This window comes from Zalophus californianus, chromosome 4, assembly GCF_009762305.2.
Source record: "Zalophus californianus isolate mZalCal1 chromosome 4, mZalCal1.pri.v2, whole genome shotgun sequence".
Classification (NCBI taxonomy): Eukaryota; Metazoa; Chordata; class Mammalia; order Carnivora; family Otariidae; genus Zalophus; species Zalophus californianus.
In genome coordinates, this window is record NC_045598.1 from 67082385 (window position 1) to 67102407 (window position 20023).

The following is a 20023-nucleotide window of genomic DNA, read 5'->3' on the forward strand; positions in this document are numbered from 1 at the left end:
ACAGGTTAAAGCACATCTCCCATTTATCTTTAAAGGGGCTTACCTACATACTTTCCAAGCTGCCGCTTAGGATCCAGCTTCTAATCAGATTGCATCTAGTTACTGACTGTAATCCTCCCTTTTGGTGTCAGTGATTGCTGATGGCACAATCTCAACTACTAGGAGCCCCTAAGAACAAAGAAGTTGGCTTGTACAACCACAGAGGTTTAGAGACAACCAGGAGCTCAGGCTGGGCTAATTGTTGAAGTTCATCTCCTACACAATACCACTCCAGCAACACTGGGAAAGATGGCTGTTTTATTTAGCATGCAGGAGCCAAAAGAAAATCAAGAAAAAAATCCCACATCAGGCTCCCTGTTTAGCAGGGAGCCTGCTTCTCCCTCTCCCTCTGCCTGCCATTGCCCCTGCTGTTCTCTCTCTCTCTCTCTCTCTCTCTCTCTGTCAAATAAACAAATAAAATCTTTAGGGGCACCTGTGTGGCACAGTATTTAAGAAAGTCAAGGAAAAATGAGCAGACAAGGAATATGTTCCCCAAAATGCACAAAATAATCTCCAGAAACCGATTTTATTGAAATGAAGATAAGTGATTTACCTGACAAAGTGTTTACAATAACAGTTATAAAGACAGCTCAACAAGGACAGAAAACCAATGCATAAACAAAATGAGAATTTCAATGAAGAGACAGAAAACATTTAAAAAGTACCAAACAGAAATCACAGAGCTGAAGAATATAACTGGACTGAAAAATTCAATAGAGGGACTCAACAATAGAGGAGATCGAGTGGAAAAACGGATCAATAAACTTGAAGACCCAGCAATGGAATTCATCCAATGGTTGGGGGGGGGGGAAGAGTGAAGATAGCTTACGGGACATCACATACCACAAAAAGACCAATATGTGCATTTTAGGGATCCCAGAAAAGAAGAAAGGGGGCTAAAAGCTTATTTGAAGGAATAATGGCAGAAAACTTCTCTAACCAGAGGAGAAAAGATAGTCCAAGATACCCAAAAGTACCAAAAAAATGAATTCAAGAAGGCCCACACAAAGACACATTATAATTAAATTGTCAAAAGTTAAAAACAATAAGAGAATCTTAAAAACAGCAAAAGTAACTTCCTACATAGAAGGGAACCCCCAAAAGAGTATGAACAGATGTTTCAAGAAAGCCATTACAGGCCAGAAGAGAGCAGAATGATTCAAAGTGTTGAAATTAAAAACAAAAACAACAGAAAAACAAACAAACAAACCTCCTAGGGCACCTGGGTGGCTTGGTGGGTTAAGTGTCCAACTCATGATATTGGCTCAGGTCATAATCTCAGGGTTGTGAGATCGTGCCCTGCATCAGGCTCGGTGCTGGGTGTGGAGCTTGCTTAGGATTCTCGCTCTCCCTCTGCCCCTCCCCCACATAAAAACAACAACAACAACAACGGAAAACAAAAAACGGCCAAGAATACTTTGCCCAACAAAGTTGTCCTTCAGAATAATAATAATAAAGAGTTCTGCAGATAATAAAAGATGAAGGATTTCATCACCACTAGACCTGCCTTAAGAAATGATTCTTAGCTATAGAGAACAAACTGAGGGTTGCTGGAGGGGAGAGGCGGGTAGGGGGGTGGGTTAAATGGGTGATGGGGATTAAGGAGTGCATTTGTGATGGGCACTGTGTATTGTATGTAAGTGGTGAATCACTAACTCCTACACCTGAAACTAATATTAAACTGTATGTTAACTCACTAAAATTTAAATAAAAACATGGAAGAAAATGCTAAAGGGAGTTCTTCAAGCTGTAATGAAAGGACACTAATTAGTAATAGGAAAACATATAAAAATATAAAATTTACAGATAAAGGTATTTAGTTATATCCAGAATACTCTAATATAATATTATGGTGGTAAATCACTTGTAACACTAGTATGAATGTTAAAAGATAAAAGTATTAAAAATAACTACAAAAACGTTTTTAAAAGATTTTACTTATTTGACTGAGAGAGCATAAGCAGAGGGAGAGGGAGAAGCAGGCCCCTCACTGAGTGGGGAGCCTGACGTGGGGTTCAATCCCAGGACCCTGGGATCTTGATCTGAGCTGAAGGCAGATGCTTAACCAACTGAGCCACCCAGGTGCCGCTAAAAACTATTTCTTAATAGATACACACAAAAAGAAGTAACTTATGACATCAAAAGCATAAAACTTGGGGGAGAGTGTTAAATGATAAAGTTTTGGTATGTATTTGAAGTTATTATCAGCTTAAAATCAATTTATGAATATGTTTTATGTAAGCAGCAAGAGTAGTTCTAAGAGAGAAATTTATAGTGATAAGTGGTTACATTAAGAAAAATGAAAGCTCTCAAATAGTCTAACTTTATACCTCAAGGAATTAGAAAAAGAAAAAAAAGAAAAAAGCTAAACCCAAAGTTAGCAGGAGGAAACAATAGTGATCAGAGCAGAAATAAATGAAAAAGAACTAAAAAGACAATAGAAAAGATCACTGGAACTAAGAACTGTTGTTTTTTTTTTTTTTTTAAGAAAACAAAATAGACAAATCTTTGGTTAGACTCACCAAAAAAAAAAAAAAAAAGGGATTCACATAAATAAAATTAGAAATAATTAAAAAGACATTATAACTGAAACTACAGAAACAGAAAGTATATCAGAAGAGACTACTATGAGTAACTATATGCCAACAAATTGTACAACCTAGAAGAAATGGATAAATTCCTAGTAACATGTACCTTACCAAGACTGAATTATGAAGAAAAGAAAATCTGAGTGGACTGATTACTAGTAAGGAGATTGACTCAGGAATCCAAAATCTCCCAACAAATAAAGGTCTAGGGCCAGATGTCTTCACTGGTGAATTTTACCAAACATTTCATACCAATCCTTCTCAAACTCTTCCAAAAAAATAGAAGAGGAAGAAATACTTCTAAACTCATTTTACAAGACAAGTGTCACCCTTATACCAAAACCAGACAAAACACTACAAGAAAATAAAGTTACAGGCCAATATCTGTAATGAACATAGCAAATTTTTTCAACAAAATATTAGCAAACTGAAATCAATAGTACATTAAAAAGATTATACGCCATGCATGATCCAGTGGGAGTTATTTCAGGGATGTAAGGATGGTTCAACATTTGCAAAGCTGATGTGATAAACCACATTAACAAAATTAAGGGAAAAAATCATAGATGATCTGAATAGAAGCAGAAAAGGTATTTGACAAAACTAACATCCTTTCATGATACAAATCCTCAACATAATGGGTATATAAGGGATGTACCACAACAAAATAAGGACCATATATGACAAGCCCACAACTGACATCATTCAATGGCATAAAGCTGAAAGCTTTCCTTTAAGATCAAGAACAAGACAAGGATATTCACTCTTGCCACTTCTATTCAACACAGTAGTTGGAAGTTATAGCGGAGCAATTAGGCATGAAAAAGAAAGAAAACATACCCAAGTTGGAAAGAAAAAAAAGTATAACTGTCTCTGTTTTCGGTTAATATGTACATATAGATAACTTAAAGACTCCAAAAAACTGTTAGACTAATAAACAAATAGTTTATTCAGTAAAATTTCAGGATACAAAATCAATATATAAAAATCAGTTTTGTGTCTATACATTAATAGCTATCAGATATAGAAATTAAGAAAACAATACCATTTATAATAGCATCAAAAAGAATAAAGTATCTTTGAATAAATTTAACCAAGGAACTTAAAGATCTCTACATGAAAACTATAAAACACTGATGAAATAGATTTAGGAGGATACAAATAAATAGAAAATATTCCATGTTCACAGATTGGAAAGATATAGTTTTTTGTTGTTGTTGTTGGTTTTTTTTTTTGAGATTCAGTTTTTTATGCATTTACAATATCATCACTTGCAAAATCTCTTAAATTACATCTTAGAAATACATTGGGATCATTCTTTTTTTTAAATTTTATTTTATTATGTTATGTTAGTCACCATATAATACATCATTAGTATTTGATGTGGTGATCCACAATTCATTGTTTTCATATAACACCCAGTGCTCCATGCAGTACATGCTCTCCTTAATACCCATCACTGGGCTAACCTACCCCCCACCCACCTCCCCTCTAAAACCCTCGTTTTCTTTCTCAGAGTCCATAGTCTTTCATGGTTCATCTCCCCTTCTGATTTCCCCCCCTCCATTTTTCCCTTCCTTCTCCTAATGTCCTCCATGCTATTTCTTATGTTCCACAAATAAGTGAAACCGTATGATAAATGACTTTCTCTGATTGACTTATTTCACTTAGCATAATCTCCTCCAGTCCCATCCATGTTGATGTAAAAGTTGACTATTCATCCTTTCTGATGGCTGAGTAATATTCCATTGTATATATGGACCACATCTTCTTTATCCATTCATCCGTTGAAGGGCATCTCGGCTTTTTCCACAGTTTGGCTACTGCAGACATTGCTGCTATGAACATTGGGGTGCCTATGGCCCTTCTTTTCACTACATCTGTGTCTTTGGGGTAAACCCAGTAGTGCAATTGCTGGGTCATAGGGTAACTCTATATTTAATTTTTTGCAGTACCTTCACACTGTTTTCCAAAGTGGCTGTACCAACGTGCATTCCCACTGACAGTGTAAGAGGGTTCCCCTTTCCCCACAACCTCTCCAACATTTGTTGTTTCTTGCCCTGTCAGTTTTTGCCATTCTAACTGGTATAAGGTGGTATCTCAATGTGGTTTTGATTTGAATTTCCCTGATGGCTAATGATGATGAACATTTTTTCATGTGTCTGTTAGCCATTTGTATGTCATCTTCAGAGAAGTGTCTGTTCATGTCTCCTGCCCATTTTTTGACTCGATTATTTGTTTTTTGGGTGTTGAGTTTGAGAAGTTCTTTATAGATCTTGGATACCAGCCCTTTATAGTGTCATTTGCAAATATCTTCTCCCATTCTGTGGGTTGCATCTTTATTTTGTTGACTGTTTCCTTTGCTGTGCAGAAGCTTTTTATCTTGATGAAGTCCCAAAAGTTCATTTTTGCTTTTATTTCACTAGCTTTTGGAGAGGTATGTTGAAAGAAGTTGCTGTGGGCGATATCAAAGAAGTTATTGCCTATGTTTTCCTCTAGGATTTTGATGGATTCCTGACTCACATTGAGGTCTTTCATCCATTTTCAGTTTATCTTTGTGTATGGTGTTAGAGAATGGTCAAATTTCATTCTTCTCAATGTGGCTGTCCAATTATCTCAGCACCATTTATTGAAGAGACTGTCTTTTTTCCATTGCATATTTTTTCCTGCTTTGTTGAAGATTATTTGACCATAGAGTTGAGGGTCCATATCTGGGCTCTCTATTCTGTTCCATTGGTCTATATGTCTGTTTTTGTGCCAGTACCATGCTGTCTTGATGATCACAGCTTTGTAATATAGCTTGAAATTGGGCAACGTGATGCCCCCAGCTTTGTTTTTCTTTTTCAACATTTCCTTGGTGATGCGGGGTCTTTTCTGATTCCATACAAATTGTAGGATTGTTTGTTCCAGCACTCTGAAGAATGTCATTGGAATTTTGATTGGGATGTCACTGAAGGTACAGATTGCTCTGGGTAGCATAGACATTTTAACAATGTTTATTCTTCCGATCCATGAGCATGGAATGTTTTTCCATCTTTTTGTGTCTTCTTCAATTTCTTTCATGAGTGTTCTGTAGATTTCTAGAGTATAGATCCTTTGCCTCGTTGGTTAGGTTTATTCCGAAGTATCTTATGGTTTTTGGTGCTATTGCAAATGGAATCGCTTCTCTAATTTCTCTTTCTATAGTTGTATTGTTAATGTATAAGAAAGCAACTGATTTCTGTGCATTGATTTTGTATCCTCCCACATTACTGAATTGCTGTATGAGTTCTAGTAATTTGGGGGTGGAGTCTTTTGGGTTTTCCACATAAAGTATCATGTCGTCTGTGAAAAGAGAGAGTTTGACTTCTTCTTTGCCAATTTGAATACACTTTATTTCTTTTTGTTGTCTGATTGCTGTTGCTAGGACTTCTAGTACTGTGTAGAACAATAGTGGCAAGAGTGGCCATCCTTGATGTGTTCCTGATCTTAAGGGAAAGGCTCTCAGCTTTTCCCCATTGAGGATGATATGCACTGTGGGTTCTTCATAGATGGATTTTATGAACTTGAGGAATGTTCCCTCTATCCCTATACTCTGAAGAGTTTTAATCAGGAAAGGATGCTGTTTTGTCAAATGCTTTTTCTGTATCCATTGAGAGGACCATATGGTTCTTCTCTCTCCTCTTATTGTGTTCTATCACATTGATTTATTTGTGAATGTTGAACCACCCTTGCATCCCGGGGATAAATCCCACTTGGTCATGGTGGGTGATCCTTTTAATGCATTGTTGGATCCTTTTAGCTAGGATTTTGTTGAGGATTTTGGAATCCATATTCATCTGTATCGGTCTGAAATTCTCCTTTTTGATGGGGTCTTTGCCTGGTTTGGGGATCAAGGTAATGCTGGCCTCATAGAATGAGTCTGGAAGCTTTCCTTCTGTTTCCATTTTTTTGAAACATCTTCAGGAGAATAGGTATTATTTCTTCTTTGAATGTTTGGTAGGATTCCCCAGGGAATCCATCAGGCCCTGGACTCTTGTTTTTTGGGAGGTTTTTGATCACTGCTTCATTACTAGTTATTGGCCTATTCAGGTTGTCAGTTTCTTCCTGTTTCAGTCTTGGCAGTTTATAGGTTTCCAAGAAGGCATCCATTTCATCCAGATTGCTCAGTTTATTGGCATATAGTTGTTGATAATAATTTCTAATAATTGTTTCTATTTCCTTGGTGTTAGTCATGATCTCTCCCCTTTAATTCATAATTTTATTAATTTGGGTCCTTTCTCTTTTCCTTTGGATAAGTGGCCAGTGGTTTATCGATCTTATTCTTTCAAAGAACGAGCTTCTAGTTTCGTTGATCTGATCTACTGTGTTTCTGGTTTCTAATTCATTGATCTCTGCTCTAATCTTAATTATTTCTCTTCTAATGCATGACTTAGGCATCGTTTGTTGCTTTTTCTCTAGTTCTTTAAGGTGTAGAGTTAGTCGGTGAATTTGGGATTTTTCTATTTTTTTGAGTGAGGCTTGGATGGCTACGATTTTCCCCTTGGGACTCTCTTTGCAGTATCCCATTGGTTTTGGACCAATGTGTTTTTGTTCTTATTGCTTTCCATGAATTGTTTAAGTTTTTCTTTGATTTCCTGGTTGACCCAAACATTCTTGAGCAGAGTGGTCTTTAGCTTCCAAATGTTTGAATTTCTTCCAAATTTTTTCTTGTGATTGAGTTCCAGTTTTAAAACATTATGGTGTGAGAATATGCAGGGAATAATCTCAGTCTTTTGGTATTGGTTGAGACCTGATTTGTGACCCAGTATGTGGTCTATTCTGGAGAAAGTTCCATGTGTGCTCGAGAAGAATGAGTATTCTGTTGTTTTAGGATGGAATGTTCTGTACATATCTATGAGGTCCATCTGGTTCAGTGTGTCATTTAAGGCTCTTGTTTCTTTGTTGATTTTCTGCTTAGATGATTTGTCTATTCCTGAGAGTGGACTATTGAGGTCTCCTACAATTAACATATTGTTATCAATATGACTCTATTTTGGTTAACAGTTGGCTTATGTGGATGGCTGCTCCCATGTTGGGGGTGTAGATATTTACAATTATTAGATCTTCTTGTTGGATAGACCCTTTAAGAATGATATAGTGTCCTTCTGTGTCTCTAACTATAGTCTCTAGTTTAAAATCTAATTTGTCTGATATAAGAATTGCTCCCCCAGCTTTCTTTTGAAGTCCGTTGGCATGGAAGATGGATCTCCATCCCTTCACTTTCAGTCTGGATGTATCTTTAGGTTCAAAATGAATCTCTTGTAGACAGCATATGGATGGGTCCTGTCTTTTTATCCAATCTGCAACCCTGTGCCGTTTTCTGGGAGCATTTAGGCCATTCACATTGAGAGTGATTTTTGAACGATATGAATTTATTGCCATCATGTTGCCTGTGAAGACCTTGTTTTTATAGATTGTCCCTGTAAATTTCTGTTGTATATCACTCTTGGGGTCTTTCTCCTTTTATAGAACCCCCCCTTAATATTTCTTGCAGGGCCGGCTTAGTGGTCACATATTCTTTCAGTTTCTGCCGGTCGTGGAAGCTCTGCATCTCTCCATCCATTCTAAATGACAGTCTTGCCGGATAAAGTATTCTTCGCTGCATGTTCTTCTCGCTTAGTACCCTGAATATGTCTTGCCAGGCCTTTCTGGCTTGCCAGGTCTCTGTGGATAGGCTCACATTATTCTGATGTTCCTCCCTCTGTATGTAAGTAATCACTTCCTCCTAACTGCCCTTAAGATGTTTTCCTTGGTTCTAAGATTTGCGAGTTTTACTATTACATGCCGGGGTGCTGGCCTGTTTTCCTTGATCTTAGGAGGGGTCCTCTCTGCCTCCAGGACACGAATGTTTGTTTCATTCCCCAGATTAAGGAAGTTCTCAGCTACGATTTGTTCAAATATATCTTCTAGTCCTCTCTCTCCACCCCCTCCAGGATTCCAATAATTCTGACATTGGAATGTTTCATGGTGTCACTTATTTCTCTGATTCTATTTTCATGGATTCTGAGTTGTTTTTCCCTGGCTTCCTCTTTTCCCTTTTTATCTATCAAATTGTCTTCCAGGTCACTAATTCGTTCTTCTACCTCACTTACCCTAGCTGTTAGATTATCTAGATTGGATTGGATCTCATTGATAGCATTTTTAAGTTCTGCCAATTCAGCTTTCATTTCTTTCCTTAGAGACTCTATATTGCCATTAATTATTTCTCCATTCTAGCTATTGTCTTTACAATTGCTAGCCTGAATTCCATCTCCGACATCTTGGTTATATCTGCATCCATTTGTAAATCTGCAGCATAAGTCATAATCTCTGAGTCTTTCCTATTTTGGGGGTTCCTCCTCCTAGTCATTCTGTTGAGGGGTGGTTGAGGGAATGTATAGAGTCCAAATTATTGACCACAACCCAAGCAAGATGCATCTGTTTTATAGGAACCTTAAGGTTGCTGGCCTCTTGTTTTCCCAGCCTGTCTTCTGGGGGAGGGCTTGCTGCACTGTTACTCAGGCAATCCTATTTGGGCAGAGTTGCCCCGCCCCCTGTGGCAGGGGATGGGCTCAGTGAAAACCGGTTTTTTGGGGCTTTTGTTCTCTGGTGGCTTTCCCTGGTGGCTTTCCACGTCTCTTCTGAGAGTCAGAGCAGAAGAGACCATTTCCAACCCTCTGCCTCAGAAAAGAGAGATCACAGTCTGTTCTTCAGTAAGCTCTCCAGGCCACACTATCTCCATTTCTGTCTGTGCTGCTGTAAACTGCAGCGTCCTGGGTTGTGCGCCCCTCAGCAGTGCTCCCAGTCCTTGCCTCCAGGTTGGGGCATGTCTCTGCCCTTTGTGCTTCTAAAACCGCCAGCCACCCCCAGTTAGCATGTGCAGCCCTGCTGCTCTGGTTTCCATCCAGGGGGTTGCTGTAAAGTCCTTTCCTTGTTGCTACTGGTCTGTGAGTCTGTGACCCATCCCCATCGTGGGAGGCTCTCCCTCACTGGGGGTGTATGATCCCCAGGGCCAGGCTCCCTCCCACTGCCATTTATCCTCCAATAACTTCTCGTGGAATCATGGCTCCCCAATTCATACCTTGAAACCAACCAGCTGTGATATTCTGTTTGTAGAGATCCAGATCTTCTTACATCTCAGGCTGATTTCATGGGCATTCAGAGTGGTCTGGTAGCTATCCAGCTCAATTCCGGGGACCGGTTGAAATAGGGTCCTGTACTACTCTGTCATCTTTTCCCCTTCCAGAAGAACTAATATTGTAAAAATATCCATCCTATCCAAAGAAATCTATAGATTCAATGCAATCTCTAGCAGGATCCTAATGATACTTTTCACAGAAAGAAAAAAAAATTCCTAAAATTTGCATGAAACCACAAAAGACCTAAATAACCAAAGCAGTTGAAGAACAAAGCTGGAGACATCACACTTCCTGATTTCAAACTATCCTACAAGGCTAAAATAATAAAAAAAATATGGTATTAGCATAAAAACAGACACATAGATCGATGGAACAGAATAGAGAGCCTAGAAATAAACCCATGCATATAGGGGAAATTTTTGACAAAAGAGCCAAGTATATACAATGGAGAAAAGCAAAACAAACAAAAAAACAAAAAACAATGAAAAACCCCAAACCCAAAAAATCCAATTAAAAATTGACAAAATGGGGTGCCTGGGTGGCTTAGTCATTAAGCGTCTGCCTTTGGCTCAGGTCATGATCCCAGGGTCCTGGGATTGAGCCCCACATTGGACTCCCTGCTCAAGCAGGAAGCCTGCTTCTCCCTCTCCCACTCCCCCTGCTTGTGTTCCCTCTCTCACTGTGTCTCTCTCTGTCAAATAAATAAATAAAATATTTAAAAATAAACAAATAAATAAATAAAAATAAAAATGGGCAAAGGATCCAAGTAGACATTTTTTTTTTTCCCCAAAGACATATAAATGGCCAACAGGTACATGAAAAGATACTCAACATTACTAATTACAGAAATGCAAATCAAAATCAGAATGACCTCACATCTGTTAGGATGCCCCATTATTTAGAAAAAAAAAACAAAAACAAAACAGAAATAAAAAGTGCTGCAAGAATGTGAATAAATGAGGAGTCTTGTGCACTGTTGGTGGAAATGTGAAATGGTACAGCTGCTACGGAAGCAGTATGAAGTTTCTTCAAAAAAATTAGAACTAGAACTACTATATGATTAATCCAGCAAGTCCAGCTTTAAGTATTTAACCAAAAGGATTGAAATCAAAATCTTGAAAAGATATTTGTACTCCCATGTTCATTATAACATTATTCATAATAACCAAGATGTAAAAGCAACTTAAATGTTTATAGCAACAGATGAATGAAGAAAATGTATGCATATACAGTGGAAAATTATTTAGCCTTTACTGTCATATGTGACATCATACATGTACCTTGAGGACATTATGCTAAGTGAAATAAGTCAGTCACATAAGGACAGATACTATATGATTCCACTTACATGAGGTATCTAAAGTAGTCAAAATCATAAACACAGAAAGTACAATGAGGTTTCTAGATCCTGGGGAAATAGGGTACTGCTGTTCAGTGGTTATAGAGATTCAGTTATACAACATGATAATATCATAACGATATGCTGCACAGTATCGACCTGATAGTTAACAATACAGTAATTTATACTTAATCATTTGTTCAGAGAGGACCTTATGTGTTGTTTACCACAATAAAAAATAATTAATTTTTTATCTTACAGCTCTGGAGATCAGAAATCTGGAATGGATCTTACCCGGCAAAAAACAATGTATCAGCAGGGCTGTGTTCCTTCTGGAAGCACTTGTTAAAGAATCTGTTTCCTTGTCTTTTCCAGGTTCTAGAGGCTACCTGCCTTGGTTCATAGGCCTTTATTCTGTCTTAAAAACCTTCAACATAGTGTTTTCGGGTCTCTGACATTAATACCCCTGCTTCTCTCTATTATGAGAACCCTTGACTAATTTGGGTCTACCCACACACAATCTTCCCACCTTAAAATCCTTAATTTAATCACATTTGCAAAGTCTCTTCTGCCATGTAGGGTAACGTAGTAAAAATTTGGGGTGTTTAGGATATAGACTGCTTTGGAGGCAGGTGCATTATTCTGCCTACCATAGTCTATTTTATGGCCCACAAAGATTTGCATTCTCACATACAAAATACGCCCACAACACCCTAACATACTCCCTGTCATAATGTATTACAGCACCAAATTTCACTTAAGTCTCATTAGCTCAAGAGTCCCAAATTTCATCATATAAGTCAGGTATTGGTGTCTGATACAAGAAACTAGAAAATTTTCTTTCTGCATCTATGGACCTGTGAAACTCAAGAAATAAGCTATCAGATCCCCAAAGCACGATGGTGAAATATGCATAGGATTTCTTACTGGTATTTCCCATTTAAGAGGACAGAAAATGGAAGAGGGGGGAAAAATGTCATTGGTTCTGAGCAATTTCAGAATCCAGCCATACATTAGACTTCAAGGCTTGGGGAAAAAAATCTTTGGTTTGTGACTCCACCCTCTGTGATTGCACAGAATTTGTAGATTAATGTAGAGAAATTTTACTAGACATCTTTTATGTATTGAGTCTTTCAATCCACATATATGGTGTATTTCTACATATATTTAGTTATTTAGTTTCTTTAAATAATATTCAGTCTTCAATGTAGAGGCCTTGTACATATTTTTGTTAGATTTATTCCTTGGTATTTGTAGGATTTTAATTCTACTATAAGTTGTTTTAAATTTTTATTTTCTATTTATTGCAGTTATATAAATATGCTATTTTATTTTTATATTGACCCATACACTTAATAAACTTAATACATCCAGTAGATTTTCTGTATTTTGATATTTTCTACAATCACTCAGTCATATCATCACTGAACAATGAAATTTTTTTCTCATTAAAAACTTTGTTTTATATTTAATTTTTTTTTACCTAATTGCACTAGCTAGGACTGTGAGTATAATGTTGAGTAGGAATGGTGTTAGCAGATATCCAGATTCAAGAGGAAATATTACTAAGAAAGATTTTAAGTGTAGGTATGTTGATATCCTTCATCAGGTTAACAAGTTCCATTCTGTTCCAAGTTTCCTAAGAGATATTTTCATAAATGGGTTTTGAATTTTATTAAATCCTTTATATTGAATGATCAAATAATTTTCTCTTTTATTCCATTAATGTGGTTACATGAATTACATTTAAATGTTTAAGCCACTCGTATTCTTGGATTAACCTCCACTTGGTTTCATGTATCTTTCTTTTTCCTATATTACTGGACTCAATTTGCTGTTTTGTTTATAGAGTTTTGCATAAGAGATTGATCTATAATTTTCTATTTCTATAATGTTCTTATGTTGGCCTTGTATTTGTCTCCCAGTGCAAGCTGAAAAGTCTTCACTCTTTTTCCTGCTATACAGAAACATATGTGTAAAGCTGGTCATTTATTCCTTCCCCCTTTTTTTTTTTAAGATTTTATTTATTCGTCAGAGAGAGAGCATGCACAAGCAGGGAAAGTGGCAGGCAGAGGGAGAAGCAGGCTTCCTACCAAGCAGGGAGCCCGATGTGGGACTCGATCCCAGGACCCTGGGATCATGGCCTGAGCCAAAAGCAGACGCTCAACGACTGAGCCACCCAGGCGCCCCTTTTGAAAGATTATTAGTGAAGACTACCAGTCCTGCTGTATTTGTGGGAAGGTTTTAATAAAAGGTTCACATTTTTTTTTTACCAGGTAAACTATTCCAATGTGTATTTATTCTTTTAGTTTTTGTTAAAATGTATTATCAAAGAATTTACCTGTTTTATATAAATTATCAAATTTACTGATGTGAATTTATTCATTTTATAAATATCTAAATTTCTAAAGTTGTTCATAATGCCTTATTATCTTTTTAATGTCTATAGGCTCTGTAATGGTATTCTCCTTTCACTCTTGATATTGAAAATTTATGTTTTTACTTCTTTTTATTATTTAGTCTTGCTTGGGGTTAATCAATTTTATTTATCTTTTTAAAGAACAATCTACTGGATCCATTGATAATTTTCTATTGTATATTTGTTTTTTTTAATTTAATGCTCTTAAAATAGTTTGCTATAAAACAAACTATTAATGATTGAAATTCCAAAGAATGAATCTTAGATACTATGTAATAAAAGGCTGTAGATCTTCCACATGATGTATCTTCCACAACAGAGGGTTGCTTTTCTCTTTAGTAGGATTTATAGAGTAGAGGGCCTCTTCCCACAGCCTAGTTGGGGATGGAGGTGAGTTGGATTTTGGATGGGGATTGCTTAAAACTGTCTATTTCTAATTTACTCCCCCACCCCAACCCTAGAGCTTGACTTTTTCATTGTGGGCCTTTTTCTTTAATTCTTTAGTCCCAAATGATTATAGCATATTTAGTTCTGTCTTTTAGAGTTTTTAACCCCAGCTGTTTATCTTTCTGCCCCACAAAGTTTTAAAATTTGCAGATTCATTGACTGGACACCAGTCATATGATTTCAGCTCTTTCCGGGTTACAATTTGCTCATGTGAATGGCAGTCATTCTTGGTTTCTCTGTTCCCTAGAAGGTTTTCTACAAGAGCCAAACACAGACACTCACCTTTAGTTGTCCCAGATGTCATGGATGCCCCTGATAAAAAGTAGATACAAATCTTCTAATATATGACTCCTTCTAGGGCTTTCATTAACCGCCTCCTTCATTTACAAAACCACCTCTCCATGATGGGTATATTCTTCTTAAATAGCATGAGACTTTGAGGTACATTTTTCTGAATTTTGGACATTTTCAGTCTGACTCTATAGTCCCTGCACAGTTTCAGATTTTAGCAAATGTTCTACAGGAAATATTAGCCATGTGGCCTTTTCAGTTCTCCAGTCTTGTTTTACCAGTCTTGAAGCACTGATAAAAGCCCCTCTGGTTTCCCAGTGTTCTCCACTGTCATCCTTTTTCCACCCACACACGCACACCATAATAATCCTCTGCTTGGGCCAAGCCCTATCCTTAGAATCAAGCAAATGACCCCAGAAGAAAAAGATCCAAAGACAATCATCCACACATCTTGAAATAGCTTGTCCTTGTCCAGAAAGTTATCTATCCAATTCTTCTTTCTTCAAAAGGTATCAAAAGAATTTTAAAGTATGGCTTTAAGATATCTGCAAATGTCTTAGATAAAGGGCTAGTATCCAAAAACTATAAAGAACTTATCAAACTCAATACTCAAAAAAAACCCAAAAAATGCAGTCAAGAAATGGGCAGAAGACATGAACAGACATTTCTCCAAAGAAAACATACAAATGGCCAACAGACACATGAAAATATGCTCAATACCATTTGGCATCAGGGAAATACAAATCAAAGCCACAATGAGATACCACCTCACACCAATCAAAATAGATAAAATTAACAACTCAGGAAACAACAGATGTTGGCAAGGATGTGGAGAATGGGGAACCCTCTTACATTGTGGGTGGGGATGCAAACTGGGGCAGCCACTCTGGAAAACAGGATGGAGGTTGGAGATTCCTCAAAAAGTTAAAAATAGAACTACCCTAGGACCCAACAGTTGCACTACTATTTACCCGAAAGATAGAAATGTAGCGATCTGAAGAGGCACCAGCTCCCAATGTTTATAGCAGCAATGTCCACAACAGTCAAACTATGGAAAGAGCCCTTTTGACAGAGAAATGGATAAGGAAGATGTGATATACACATATCATCTGATATATGTCATAAGGTATTATATATAGGTCATCTGATATATATATGATATTATATATAATGGAATACTACTCAGCCATCAAAAAGAATGAAATCCGTCCATTTCCATTTGCAATGATGTAGATGGAACTAGAGGGTATTATGCTAAGCGAAATAAGTCAGAGAAAGACAAATACCATATGATTTCACTCATATGTAGAATTTAAGAAACAAAACAAATGAACATAGGGGAAGGGAAAGAAAAATAAAATAAGATGAAAACAGAGAGGGAGGCAAACCATAAGATACTCTTAACTCTAAGGAACAAACTGAGGGCTGCTGGAGGGGAGGTGGGGAGGCTGGGGTAACTGGGTGATGGGCATTATGGAGGGCACCTGAAGTAATGAGCACTGGGTGTTGTATGCAACTGATGAATCACTAAATTCTACCTCCAAAACTAATAATATAGTATATGTTAATTAAATTGAATTTAAATAAAAATAAAAAGTAAAATAAATTTAGAAATTAAAAAAAAATAAAAGTTTATCTCAATTTTTTAGTTATTGTGAGTTTTGGTGTTGGTCTCTTCACAGCTATTACCTCCTCTTAGTATCTTATGATGGATTGGAAATGTGGTATGAGAGTAAGGGTCTAGCAGTATGAATGGAACTGTCATTTCCTGAGTCAGGGAAAATGGGAGTGGAACTAGTTTGGTTGGGCCAAGGGTAATTATGAGTTTGGTTTGAGTTGTGTCAATTTGGGATGCCTATTAAAGCAATTCAATTGGAGAAGTAAAGAAGGCTGCTGGATGTGAAGCAAGTTCTAGAAAAATCTGAGGTTTGAGATAATAGATGATATTATCTGAGAAGGGACGGTAAAGAGAAAAGAGATCAGGTCCTAGGAGAGAGAACTGAGACACTTATTTAGAGGTAAGGAAAGAAAAAATGAGCTAAGCGAAAACCTGAACAAATCAATGACTGAATAAAGGCAAAAATACTGTCAAAGAATTACCGCTTCAAAAGCTTTGGGCTGTAGTGGTTTTATGGGCAAGCCCTTCCACATTTTTAAGATGCATATGGGGAACATATGTCATTGAAATTTTGTGATATTTTGAAACACCATTGTATCAAAATGAACTTGCCATTAGTAATACTTGTTACAACGTTTTAGAACTGAATAAATCCTAAGATCTTGGTCCTCTGTTGCCAAGAAGAGATATGAGGCTTAATCATGGTTAATAATGACCCTCAAGCTTAAGCAATTAGTGGTAGACTGAGAATTAGAATTTAGCAATTCTTGCACTCAGTCTAGTTTTTTGTTTATTTGTTTACTATACCATTCAACATCTGTTTCTAAACTGAAAGTATTTCAAAATTTACCCTGTGTTAAATAACATCAATTTTTTTTTTTTAGTTTACCTATTAGGAAATTTGCTAGCAAGTTTATAGATTCTGCCTTTATTTTATTTCAAAATTTGTTTTGGTAATTTTGTAGCATAAGAGGAATAATTACCACTTGTTACATTTAATGAGTCCCTTTAATTATGGTCATTGATAGGTCATAGAAAACTTGAAGGTAAGATTGATATAGATCATTTTATAAAGAAAATTCCTGGAATTATTTTGAAATCAAGTTTTAATCTCTAAAATTAGAAGTCAAAATGTCATTCTTTGGGGGTGGTGAAAAGTGGCCCTTGTTTTGAATAAAACTCAGAATTTTTCAAAAGGCACTTGCTACAATGCCAAAATGCTTAGAGAATTACTGAAAAGTCACTGGAGGAAAAAGTGAATTCATCCTCCCATTTACATGAGTCTAAAATAATTTTTCATTTTATCAAATCAATCCATTTCATAAAGATATATGATACAGCAGATATTCGAGTAATAGAGCCAAGACAAAATAACTTCCTGGTTATTTTAATGAATACTAGGCTAATCTTGGCATCATAAATGCACATGAGAGTAACTATTCCAAGATACTCAGAAACATTTAAAATAACATAATAAAATCACAGTAACATAAGAAATTTACATTTCCTCACACAAGTACCACAAAATTCAAAACCATATTTTAGCATTAAAAAATATCAGTTATGAACACACAAGTACTTCTAGTCCCTGATTAATGCACCTATTGCTATGGTTTTTGATGTGTGTGTGTGTGCGTGTGTGCATGTGTGTGTGTGTACGTGTGTGTAACTTTCCATGAAAAACTGAAGGAGTTATTTGAGCCTCTTTTTTAATACTATTGCTTCTTTATCCTCCACAGAAATTTAAAATGAAATCAAGTTCCTTATTGTAGGGACTGCAGACGCTCAGTTAAAACATCAGCTTTCTATTAATCAGTTATCTAGTAATTACCACACCTTGTCTATTGTACCCTGTTTGCTTCTACAACTTTCTCTCAACAGGTTCAAGTACTGGGAAGTGCCCCTTCTAAGAGAAAGCGCCCTGATGTACTTTGCAGGAAGAAGTACACTGAAGGGCAGCTGTTCTAAAAGGAACAAGTAACACTTTGAAGTAATGACCTGGCTAATTATGTTGGATTCCCGTAGAAATCCTATTCCTACCGAAGTACTTATGACATCCATGTTAATCCTAAATGAGCCCATCAGAATCAATGTCCTTGCAACAAATACCAAAGGAGTGGGGAATGATTAGGCTCTTATTGTAAAGTGTTACACAGAAAGGCAAAAAGACTAAGGTTTAAAAGAAAATAGCTGTGATTTGTTTCTGAGACTGTAGCTAGGGGAATCCATATTTATTAAATACATAAAGACATGGAAATACACAGAATATTTGACTCCCAGTTCTGTCCATTTTAAGTGTAAAAATGAGTTGGTCTAAAAATTGTAGTGTCTAATACCATGAAAATTATTTAACGATATACTACCTTGGCCTTTTTTTTTTTTGAAATCAACCTTTTACCTTACCTCTTATGTGGTATATATGCACACATTCTATATGTACAAACAAAGCCTGTAGAAACAGGTTTTCCCTGCATAAGGCTTTAAGGTTTTATCCTTAACACAATGTAGCTGTGGTCATCTTAATTTATGATTAATAATTAATAATCTAAATTTAAAAAAAAACTTTAAAATGCCTACAGAATTGTAGTCATTTTTAAACAGTTTCACAACCCTAAGATTTCACAGTTTCCTAAAAAGCCACATCAGGAGGCGATATAAAGAGAAGACCCTGCTGAAAGAACCTTTCCTCTATCTCCTACCACACCTACAGGATGCAGAGCATCCCTACTGCTCTCTCTTTTAACTTCTGCCGTTCTATGTAAGGTTTTGTTGGGGGGAAAAGCTGTTGCTTGAGAACAAATTTCAAATAAATTTGAAAAGCTTTGCCTAATCAAGATTGCTAAAGTAAATGATCTGTTTTAAATATTTATCTTTTTTTTAAAGGCACTGTTAGTACATAAAGGGTTTCCGAGGGCCATGTGTTGGTTCTCAGCAAGGACTGAATATAGTCAAATATTTTCAAACTGTAATGGCTTCTTGTCCACATGACCTCAAGGCTCACCTGAATGACTTCCCTGCCTTCCAGTGCATCTTCTTCCAGTCTCCTGCGGGGGCGCTGTCATTCTGCTCACTGTGCTTAGAGTTACCTTTCACTTTAACCATCATGGTAGGCATGCACATAAAAGACAAACATGAGTCACTTCTATACTTATGATGAATATAACTGGTAATGCCCTTTCTTTGCCTCTACTGCTATGGGCTGTATATATTTCTACTCACACCATTCACATTCCTCTCTCTGAATATGTTTCTAAAGAATTCCATTCTAGAACACTTACTAGTCTGTGTGTTTGCTTTCCATTATTAGGTACTGGAGGCAGGGCCTGAGCTTTTTTTTTCCTTTCATGTTCTTGAGTCAGTGCCTTCTATAGAAAACCTGTATTGGAATCACCCAAGGATACACACTAAAAATGTAGAATTATGGGTACTACTCTGATTTACAACTAAAAATTTCTGATCTAAGAATAATATTTATACTGTAAATCTGAATTTTCAACAAGTTAAGCAGGTGATATTTCTAGCAACAAAAGCTTGAGAATTAATGTCTATTGCCTCTAAGGGATATAGTATTTAATTAGAGTATATGTGTTGATTAAATTAGTAAAACCAACCTCTGCAACAGGCCTTAGGATATTCCCTCTGAGTGCCAAATGGCCTTATTTTTCGTGAAGCTGCATTTCATATGACTAGCTCTAGATAAAAAGACATCAGATTGCTGAATAACATATTCTACTCTAACGGCTAAGTAACCCACTCGCTGCCACCCCCCCCACACACATACACAACGACTGCCCTACATAACAGAGTTTATCAAGTTTCCAAAAATAAAGGCAGAGATTAATTTATAGTTTTGATAATACAGATTTTTATGATGCTTCAAATTTGGTTTAAATTTAAGCCAATAATTTGATTTCCTTTTCTCATGCAAAAACAATTATGTGCAATATCCTTCACTCTAAAGCAATTTCAGTATTACATTTCGTTTCTGTGACTAAAATATCCTCCAATGAAATCTCACTGAATTTGGCCAGTGAAATATTTTCTCACTGGTAAATACAACTTTCCTTCAGTATTCAGTGACATAGGGTTTTATAAGACCATGTCTCTATCAAAAGATGGGACAAAGAGATGTTTTCCTGCCTA

At 36.5% G+C, this 20023-nt stretch overlaps 1 long non-coding RNA gene across 1 annotated transcript in view; it reads right to left on the bottom strand.

Moving 5' to 3' along the window:
• Window positions 1-19088, bottom strand: part of LOC113915202 — a 31626-nt gene extending 12538 nt beyond the window's left edge. Inside the window, exon 1 of the long non-coding RNA XR_003517605.2 lies at window positions 18882-19088. This is a non-coding gene — a long non-coding RNA (uncharacterized LOC113915202). The remainder of the gene's footprint in view (window positions 1-18881) is intronic.
• Between the last annotated feature and the right edge of the window lie 935 nt (window positions 19089-20023).